Source organism: Macadamia integrifolia, chromosome 5 (assembly GCF_013358625.1).
Source record: "Macadamia integrifolia cultivar HAES 741 chromosome 5, SCU_Mint_v3, whole genome shotgun sequence".
Lineage (NCBI taxonomy): Eukaryota > Viridiplantae > Streptophyta > Magnoliopsida > Proteales > Proteaceae > Macadamia > Macadamia integrifolia.
Window position 1 is genome coordinate 23,018,472 of NC_056561.1, and position 8,107 is coordinate 23,026,578.

Below are 8,107 nucleotides of genomic sequence, written 5' to 3' on the forward strand. Positions count from 1 at the left end.
TGAGGATGTGTAATTACACTTTTACCCCTCACACACCTTCCAACAGTTTTTTTTTTTTTTGGTAGAAGCTCCATCCAACAGTTGTGTAGCTTCTGAAGGTGAGAGGGGAAAGGGGAAAGGGGAAAGGGGAGGGAACAACATTTAGGTATACTGATTTGTCATAAGAACCCATTATTCAGAGAGAGAGAGAGATCCAAAGAACATGGAAAGGAAGATCAATTTTGTGTTGCAACCCCGTTCTTCAGATACTGGACAAACCCATCAATGTAATGCTCTTGATGCAGGCTTGGATTGTTGACAACAGTAGCCGCTTCTGCTGCTTTGAGGCCTAACTTCTTCCCTTCTTCTGAGACCATGGCTTGTCTCAGACACTTAGCAATGGCATCCCTACTAAAAGACCCATCTTTATTTTCCTCAACTTCAACAGCCAAACCCTTGTCCACCAACAACCTTGCATTAAATCCTTGATCAAGAATCATAGGCAAGACAATGAGTCTATGACCATACTAGAGATTTTCTATGATAGAACCCCACCCTGCATGAAACAAAGATCCTCCAATTGCAGGGTGGGCTAGAATTACAGCTTGAGGAGCCCATCCCATGCACACCAAACCTCGGCCGGCCGTGTTCTTTATGAAGCTCAGTGGTAAAATTTCGACTTCAGATGCCTTATCTGATGGAAAATATCATAGGATCAATATGATGGATCAATGAACACATACAATATATCTTAATAGAAGAGATTTAATTAAAACCATACCCGGATGATGTTGATGTTGATGTTGATGTTGATGTTAATGTTTGATGAGTGACCATAGGAATGGTAGATTGGAAAGCTCTAGCCCATAAGCTATCTCATGTACTTGTTCTTTGCTTAATTTGCATGCACTACCAAACCCTACAAACACAACAGACTTGGGTTTTTTTCCATCAAGCCACTTAAAGGTTTTACTCCATTCCTCACCATAATCTCTTTGCTGATGTGGCTGATCTGGTGGAAGTAGCCCTACCGGAATAACTGGCTTCTGGTTGATCTTCTCAAGTACTACCAAGTACTCACCTTCAATTTCCATGCTACTACGTATGGCCACAGCCTTACAACCTCTTATAATCTTACCTACTCGTTCACTAGGATCCGCATTAAAAATGAAATTATAGAAGCCATAGGCTTCAGAGCCTCGTCAGATGGCTACCGATGAAGGGAATGTGATCCATTCGAGCGATGGCACCCACATCAATTCCCATAGGAAACCGATGTGGGATCAACCCCCATCATCTCCCATAAGTTGATGGCATCAGGTCGCCCCTTCCGCACACGGGTTGGGCCAAAGATCGGCTGCTCTAATACCATTGTTATGGTCCTAGAAAGAAATCAACTCCATAAATCGACTTACAAGGTGAAAGGACCCAAGACCATATCAATCCGAATCCAAAACCATATCAACCCACATCAATTCCCATAGAAAATCGATGTGGGATTAGCCCCCATAAACTAATATGGGATCGTAACAGAAATGCTACTAAATTTATAGGAGAAGCTGGGTTTGAGGGTGGTTTTGGGAGTCTTTGGATGTTTCTAGGAATAGAAATGAAGGAGACACGGACCCCAGCCTTGGCTAAAGCAAGGGTGAGATGGAAGAATGGAGTTAAGTGGCCAAAGGCTGCATATGGAACCACTACTACATGCAAATCTTTGGCCATTTTGCTTTGGACCTTAGAAACTCAACTCTTTCTGCTCCTAATTGAAATGGGTAAATGAGATCTTTTGGGGAGAAGCAGAGAAGTTGTTGGGGACTTAGTGAGGAAAGTTTCTAGCCACACACACACACACACAGGTGGTAGGTTCGAATATCAGAAATTGAGAGGAAAGCGTCTAGCCACACATAGAGGTAGTACGTTGTACGTAGGGATGTTAATTAATGGCATAAGCAAGTCACATCTAGGCAAACCTACCCAGACATAGGCTTGGCCAAATATGGACGGGCCAAGGTGGATCATGGGACAATTATTTAGATTCGGCTCTTTTCTTGAGGGGTCATTGTCCGGGTCTTGCTATCGTCACGTGTTTAGGTGACGATTCAATAGCGTTCAACGTCTCTTTCTCCTTGCTTCATTCGTCTCGCCTGATTTGGCACTGTTAGATCATTGTATAGACACATGGTGATCGCCTAGATAGCTATGGGCCATAGCTACCTGAGCGATCACCACTAAGGAGAGGAGTCGGATCCCAATTATTTTCTCTAGCCTTCAAAAAAAAAAAGGAACTCTCCCCAAGAGGGATTCGGCTCCTCTCCTGAGTATTGATCGTCCACATCTTGCTCATAGTTATCTGGGTGACCGACATGTGTTCAAGCATTGATCTAACAGCTGTGCTTCTATCAATTAGAACAGAGACGCCACGCCGAGAGCCATTGGATCAACGCTTGAGCACATGTCGATCACCCAGGTAACTATGGGCAATCAATGCTCAGGAGAGAATCTTGATCCCCCCAAGAGTGATGTATACTAACATTTCTTATGTGGATCTCTTTCATTCTCATGTGAAAAGACATCTCTACCCTTTCTTTTGAAAGAAGAGAGAGTAAGACGTGCTCCCAATGAGAAAACAGTAGTCAGCACGGCCACAGTGAGCAGCTTATTTTAGGGGTATAGTATTTTGAATTAAAAATAATGAGTTTACGGATAGTTTAGATACTGATGAGTAACAGGTGGAATTTGGTATTTGGGATTGGGCCAAGAGCCTGAGTTTGAAAGCTTTTATTCATATCGGATAGGTTTCAGATGGGTTAAATGGGGTGAAAATAGAAGCTCACATCCAGAGCCGTTGGATGTTCCTCCTCCATGTGTCGTGAGGTTTGGAGAGGATCGGGATCCTAGCGCCAATTCTCCCTATCAAACCATTATTAAAAAAAAAAGAAAAAACTCTCAAACCATTAAAGTTGTTTGATTCTTCTACACTGGAGTTTGGATCATGTTCTCGCATAGTGTCTGATCTACACTTTGATTCCACTAAATCTTTTTTCAATTGGTTTTTATTTTGAGTGGAGTTTAAGTGTGGATTAAACACCAAGAACAATCACTCATTTTAAATTCAAAAAACTAAAAGAATTAAAGACATACTAAAATGACCCTAACAGAAGTGGTGAAAGAAGACTTGGATTGCTTAGATAGTTTAATAGAGTTCTCTCTCCCCTTGTCCAAAATGACCCTATTGTAGTTTCAAATCTCAACTGTACAGATTTTAACCAATCAAAGTTGAATCCCCAGAACAACATTTTTAAATGGTTTAGTGTCGTTCCTTAACTGTTTTTTTTCTAACCAAGGTATTCGGGTCAACTTACGTGCACCTCGACTAATTCTCGGAGAGACTAACGCGCCCTTCCTTTACTGTTCATCTTTGATGGTTTTCTTTTTAATTCAAAGCATGGTGGTGTGCTATAAATTATCCACAGGGAGGTGATATTTGGATAATATATTATACTTGATTGGATCAAGCAATAGCAACCTTATAAAAGCCCTAAAGTTTCCCTCACTCCAGATGCATGGACTTAATTCACAAGGTGTTGAACATAGTGCTTCCTTTAATAACTCTCATCTTTCTATCTCTCACCCTCCCTTTCCTCTTCATCTCAGTTCATCCATTCCATCTTTAGATCCCTCAAATGAGAGCAAAGCAAAAGGAAAAGTAGTTCTCATCACCGGCGCGTTGTCCGGCATCGGCGAGGTCCATGCAAATGTTCCATTGTGTACAAAATCATTCTAATTGTGGTCTTCTAGATGCATCAAAGGTTGATGAGTACAAGAGCTTCATTGCTGAAGCAGTTAATCACTTTGTGTTTTGATTTATGAAATTAATTTCTATTTTCTTGTGAATCATCTGGTCTGCAATGCCGGGATTTGGAGATTTTGTGCATTTGAAGATGTTAATGTTGCAAATCTCGTAAAGCTTATGGTTACTAATCAATTTCTGGTCAAGTACTTTCTAACCGTGTTTGGGTCTTTAGATTGTGATCAATTATAATGAGAACTTCTCTTTTCCTTTTCTTGATAGGTGAGGAAGAAGTAGATAACAGCCCGAAAACTCGAACTTGAGAACTGGCTTCTTCATGAGTGAGGTTGACTTTGTTCCTCCACCCAGCCTGAGCTAGACGAGGATTGAGCTAGGCTTTTTGGTCCACAATAAGGACTTGAGATGGGATTTTGGGTGGAGCTGAACTTGGCCTGGCCCTATGTATAATGTACATAAATAAAGGAAGAGGGTTCATTAAAAGGTAATGCGACTTTTGCACCAACTAGGGGATTAATGGGAGTACACGCAGAAGCATCAACAACGGTGAGATTTTAGTTCTCATGGTGGTAAGGTGATCAGTTTGCCGCTCCTTGTATCTAGTGTAAAGGTCAATGCTGCCTTCTAGGTTTTTTTTTCCCCATAAATTAATAATATATATATATATATATAAACATCATCCACGCTCTTTATTTTTAGTCCACTACCAACACTACCACGTACATTCTTTATTTTTTAATCCAACCACAACCCTAAACACTCATCACTCTTTATTTTCTAATCCATCAACACCACACCCTTTTTTTTTTTTTTAATACATTCACATTCCGCACTACTCGCGCCTGTTTAGGTCAATGTTTTCTTGACTTATTATAACAAGGTTATTTTTCTAAAATGATTAGTGCTGGTAGTGTTTTATTCTCCTTAACGCCTATCGCCTAGGTCTTGCCCATAGGTACTTGGGTGAGCGACATGTGATGAGGCAATGATTCAACAGTTCTTGGTGTTTCGTTCTTTGAGTCTTTGTCAATGTCTCGTTTTCCACGTCTTTCTCAAACTGTTGGATCATCATTCACTATATGTCGCTTGCCCAAGTAACTATGCGTCGACTTGGACGATGGGCGCTAAGGAGAGGAGCCGGATCCCATATGGGATAAGACAAATCTCATCTTTTTATTATTGATTCTTAATTATTAACTTGGGGCCTGATGGTCTAGTCAGTGGTGACAATGGATAAAAGCTGAAATCAATTAAAAAAAAATTATATTCAAGATTGAAATTCTCATGTCTACACACAGCTCTTGTTTTCAGAGGCCATGAAAAGACACCCATACTTTCTTAAAAAAGGGGATGTGTCTGATCGTGGGAAGTTCACCCACCATCTTAGGGTTCACAAACCCCTATAAGATTTTGGTATTTTTTCAAAATACTCTACAAACACCCTGGTGGCTTTAAAAAACTCGATCCTTTATTAAAAAAAAATGTATTCATACTTTTCAAATGGCCTCAGGAAATTAATTATACAAAGATATTAGAGAATGATTAAAAAAAAATCATTTTGAGTTATATTTGTACTATTCATCTCCCTTTGGACTGTTTTTCGCTCTTCTGATCTAAGTCTCTCTGGCTTTGGCTCTCTTTGGTGTAATTTCTATTTGTATTTATTAACTATTTTTTAGAAATTATTTTTGACAATAAATTATGGACCATAAATAGTATTCGTTTGGGTACTATTTATAAAATAGATTATATAATGAGATAATAGGTTTCAGTTTTCACCTTCAACTTTGAGCTTCGAGCGAAAGAGATGATAGGATTTGGGTTTTTTTTATTGGAAAAGTATAAAACATACTAAAGTTATCTATTTACCATTAATTTTGAGTAATTTAGCACACATGCTTATTTTAAGTAGCAAAAATCAACATAAATGATTTGTTGCCACAAATCAAAAATAGCTTGGGAGTAATTTGTGATTTGTGATTTATTCTAATTTATTATAAATAGAAATTAGTGCTATAAATTATACCAAACACTTGTAAAAATAGAAATAAGTCAAATAAATACAAATATAAATCAAACTAAAGAGAACCTAATAGGCAACCAAGGCTGCATTGATAAATTTTTATGATACATTGAGGGTGGAATTGGGACCAAAGGTTTAGATAACAATAGTACTCTTATCTTTCGGATTCAAGTGGCTCTGTGAAGATGTTGGATGCCATTGCCAATGGAATCAAAAAGTTCCTCGATCTATCCTTCTTCACCCAAGCTATCTACAAATAATGATGACTATGTGAGTTCCTATTCTTTTGTACATTCTTTTGCTTGTAGTTTGGTTGTTTAACTATTTAGTTGTTATGGTACTGTGGCATATAGACGGTAAATAAGTAATGATGCGCAATGGAGGAAAGGTTTTTATTGAGATAGTCTCACATCGACTGTGTGTTATTCGATGATCATGTATAAGAATCGCAAGATGCCACCCCACTTCAAGCCAATTGCTTTTAATATTGAAGCCTTTACAATTTCCAGTTTTGCCGATCTAGGTTTAGCATTTGATGAGTCTTCAATAATGTCCACAAACCAAGCACTGGTCCAGTGTTGTTCAAATTTGAGGCCTAATTAGCTTCTCCTTTCACCATTGTATAGTTTCTTTACATTTCTCATTGAGGCTGATATTTTGCTTCTAGAGCATCTTCTTTGTTTTTAGGTCATGTTTTGGGGCTTATGCCCCCTATTTTTATTTCTCCTTATGTACTTTTCACCCAATGGAGTTCCATTCGGGTTTTTGTAGTTAATAAAATTTTGTTATGGATAAAAAAAATTTGAGGCCAGGTTTCTTGTAGGCTGGCCAGAGTTGCAACGCTATCTAAATGTGCTATGTGAAAACCTAGGATTGTTCGAAGGTGCTACTGAAGAAAGCATGAGTCTAATTTAGTGCTACAATTGGTACTAAAACGAGTTCTATTCAAGAAGAATTTAACTATTCGAAGCAAATGGTATAACATCACCAAGCTACGAGGACCAAGGTTCTAAAACTTGAGATCGATCAAGGCCAATATTATTTCGATATTGATCTAGAACGGCCTGAATTAGACTATATCAGACAAAATCACTCTTGTTTTTAATAAAGATCAAATTTTTATTACGTTTTACCCGTATTTGTGTATTAGGATCGAAAATGTCAGGATTGGGAATCAGTCAAGGCTGATACCGATATGGATCACCTTGGATCAGACCATATCGGATAGATTTATCGTATTAGCGATAACACGAGAATGAAGTCGGAATCTGCTGAACCAGAGCATGAAAATCAAAACCATGTCCAACGAGGAGATAAAGATTTGAATATGTTGCAATGAAATCATGGCCATCATGTCACAAACCGACTGCCAAAGAAAGAGAGGGAACTCCATGAAAGTCTTGCATCTCATGTGGAAATAAATAGAAGAGTCAAACGATCTTAGTGTTATCACACAATATAAGCACATTGCTCCGCTTGCTAGCCGGGCAAATCGAAGTTATCTTCTAGTCAATTGTCCATTAATTGAAGTGCAAAAAACATCGTGGAATCACGCAAAACACACAAACATACAAATTCATTCAATCATCTTGAGATGAAAGATACACTGGTATTTCAAGATAAAACAACGAGTAGACAAACTTCATTTCGATATCCATGCCATAAGCTTAGGCAGGAATGGACTTTTTAGGTAACATCATGGTACTTATTCATCGGTCTCGGTATAGGAAAAGAGGTTGCTAGCCTGCCTCATTCCCTTGATGCGATCAAGATTAATGAAATTAATGTGCTTGGATTTCTTCAATTTTTTATTACTATTTTACCTTTATGCTTATTAATGGATCAATATCGAATCAAACAGGATCATAGATTGATCAAGGCCAAAATTGATCTGATCCACCCGATACTAATCAATCCGATCCAAGTTTTAGAAACATCCATAGTTGTATTGGATTTTTTTTAGACTTCTATTTTGCCACCTCACTAACTTCAATTGTGTACAATTGAAGATTGACATTATGACAGAGAACCCATTGGGTCTAATGGATAAGGTCAATCCATAGATACAATATGGATGGACCCATAGATAAAGCCTCCCTATGGGCCGCGCAGCTATTAACCTGCGATTGGCGGCTTACAACCTCGTAAAGTACTTGACTTGGATTACAAATGCACCCATTAAATTAGAATCTTTCCAACTAATGAAACAAGAGATTCCAATCCAACGACCTGATTTATATTAATTCACGAAGAATAGCTTATAAAACCCAGAGAAAATCCTTCAACTGTGCAGCGTT

At 38.5% G+C, this 8,107-nt stretch overlaps 1 pseudogene; it reads right to left on the minus strand.

Annotated features, from left to right (window-relative positions):
- Positions 1–215: 215 nt before the first annotated feature.
- On the minus strand, positions 216–1,701 carry LOC122077964 (annotated as a pseudogene).
- Between the last annotated feature and the right edge of the window lie 6,406 nt (positions 1,702–8,107).